The sequence below is a fragment of the Limulus polyphemus genome, unplaced genomic scaffold (assembly GCF_000517525.1).
Source record: "Limulus polyphemus unplaced genomic scaffold, Limulus_polyphemus-2.1.2 Scaffold247, whole genome shotgun sequence".
NCBI classification, from domain to species: domain Eukaryota; kingdom Metazoa; phylum Arthropoda; class Merostomata; order Xiphosura; family Limulidae; genus Limulus; species Limulus polyphemus.
Genome location: NW_013665857.1, coordinates 193357 through 196340, shown reverse-complemented (window position 1 = coordinate 196340; position 2984 = coordinate 193357).

The following is a 2984-nucleotide window of genomic DNA, read 5'->3' as shown; positions in this document are numbered from 1 at the left end:
GCAGGGTAGGTGTCATCTCCAGCTAAGACAGTTTTATTTTTCTAACAGGATGGTTGGCCTTTGGAATGGGTTGCCTTTGGATATTGTGGAATCAGTAAATTTAAGTGAGTTTAGGAGAAAGCTTGATAAGTATATGAATGATAAGGGCTGGCTTTAATATTATTTCCGTTTTTTAATTATTCTATAACTAGTGTTAGTTTAGTTTAGAAGATGGAACAGCCAAGATGGTCCAATAGGTCCCATATTGTCTCAAAACGTCGTATTATGTTATCCTGACGTCATCTATTGAATTAAAAATATATTTAAGTTGTGTTTGACACAGACCAACACTCGTGTTTATATGTAATACGATATGATCCTTTATTTAATCTATAATGGTATTTAAAGATGTTACTGTAAATATAAAAAGTTAGCATAAAACCCAACTCGACAGGGATTTGAATGCAAGGCTTCCACATAACAGTCGAACACTGTGACACCCCATCTTTGTAATCGAATGTTAACAAATAATTCAAATTCCTAATTTAAACCATCATGTTATTTAGATTTTTCCTAATATTGTATGATCTTGTTCTAAACATGATGGGGTAATAATCAAAAAAATTATAAAAATACATTCGATTTGGACGCGAAACTTCGCTTTATACTAACCGCTGAGCCAATTTGAACGTCATCAACAAAACGAGTGCTACGAACAGAGAGTGGAGCGTTACCAACAAAGGTAGCGTTACGAAAATAGAGTGACTTATATATATAAACTTTGCTAATATACCTTCCAAAAAAAACTACATCACACATGATTTAATTCAGATTTAGCGAAGAATCTGCGTCATGTTTAAAAACAGCATGTTTTTGTTTTTTATTTAAAAAATACAGAGTAGTTTAGATTTACGTATAATCAGAGAGGATGTTAAGCTACGACTACGTAAGTGGTGGAATCTTGACAGGTATAACGTGACTGTATGAACAAGGAACAGTACACATATTCGATGACGAGGAACCCACTTTGAGACTAATAATGGCTGGAGACGGCTTGAATGGGTAATGAAGAAAAACTTTAATATAAGTTTAGCATAACAGCAAATGTACAACGTTTCGACATATGTTTAGATGTAACTTTTGTGTTTGTTGTTAAGCGCACATCTACACAATTGGCTATCTGTGCGGTACTTACCACGGGTTTTTTAGTGTTGTAATTGTTCAGATTTAATGCTGAGCCACTAGGGACGTCCACTATGAGAGACTCCGATTTCTAAAATACAAATATTCGATGACTAAGCAGTTATGTTAATTGGTTGAACAGTATTTATTATGTTTAGCGAGCGAACATACTTATAAAATAAATGGGGATTGTTACAGCTCAGCATAAGCAAGACCTTTAAAAATTGGGTAAAGACAGAGTTGTAACATCATATTGGCGCCTGATTAGCTAGAAGTTCCAAGGTTATACATATAGATAGGTAGAAACGTATCTCAGGCCTTAATTTCAGCCAGAGCTGTCTGAGGTTGAACTCCAGAAAATAATTCCACCTTTTGACTCCTGCCTGAGATTATTCTTTAGTGGAAACAAAACAAATAAATAAAACTTTCATATCTGTTTTGTTATAAAACAAACCAACTAAATTAGCAACACACTAAATTAAATAAACAGAGTTGTCGCCCCTGAAAGTGTGGACAATGTTAATGCTGAATTTCACTGGCTTAGGCCCCCAGTGACACAGCGGTATGTCTGCGGACTTACAACGCTAGAATCCGGGTTTCGATACCCGTGGTGGGCAGAGGACAGATAGCTCATTGTGTAGCTTTGTGCTTAATTACAAACAAACAAAAACACTGGCTTAGTGGGACCTACTCTAAAATTGAATAAAAATTGTCTGATAATCATTAAAAAGTTAAAAACATTCAACGATTTCACAGTATTAAAAGTACTGTATTGAGAATGCAAAAAACAAAAATACAAATTAAATTGTTTGCTATGTACTACAAAATAACATTTTCACTAAGGTTTGCTTCGTCATGCACGCTTGATATGACATTTTTAATGGGTTCTGTGCAAACTAACTGCATAGAAAAAGACTAAATAATTTTTTTTGTCAGCAAAATATTTGGGGGAGAAGGCAATGATATTCGGGCCCCAATTTTATTATTGTAGCTTCTTGATCTCCCACGCTCCACTGTTTCGATACGATATTTTCTGTGTGATGGGCTCTGACTTTGTGCTGGTAAAAGAGTAGTCCAAAAGTTGGCGGTGGGTGGTGATGACTAGCTGCCTTCCCTATAGTTTTACACTGCTAAGTTAGGGACGGCTAGCGTAATTAGCTCTCGTATAGCTTTACGCGAATTTCAACACAAACAAACAAACTGACTTTGTGCAATCACACTGACAGACAGAATTTCTGTGCTTCCAAACTATATTTTGTAATGTAAATAAATTACAAAAATTTTCAGTAAAACTGTTTGCTTATGAAAATATTTCATATCTACATGATTGATTATATTCCTATCATAACAGATATATATATATATGCATGTGATGTTGAAATATCTTTTTATCCTGCTTATGAAGAAAACCAAGTAAAACTATGCTAGAACCACCAGGTAAGTTCTTTAAAACCACAGGTAAGGCTATGTTTTCTGTATCTCTTGCTATAGTGTAAGTCTCTTTATTACTATCATCTTTTCTGTGAAAAAAATTCACGAACCAGCAAAATGTCGAAATTGAAACATTCTCTCGGTATTTATAAAAATCAGAAGTATACCGTATTTTCTTCAATAACACTTTCTAAGTTATCCATTACATATTCATTAATTTCGTAACGTCGAGATCAAAGAACGAATTGGTTAATATACATACCGAATTTGGTTAAGATCCATCGATTTAGTAACCTGTGGTAGCAGGTAATCGATAACAGAGAAGAATCAAAAATCTTCTCTGCAATACACATGCTCTTTCAGAAAGCTAATAAAGTAGTAAGAAAAGGACC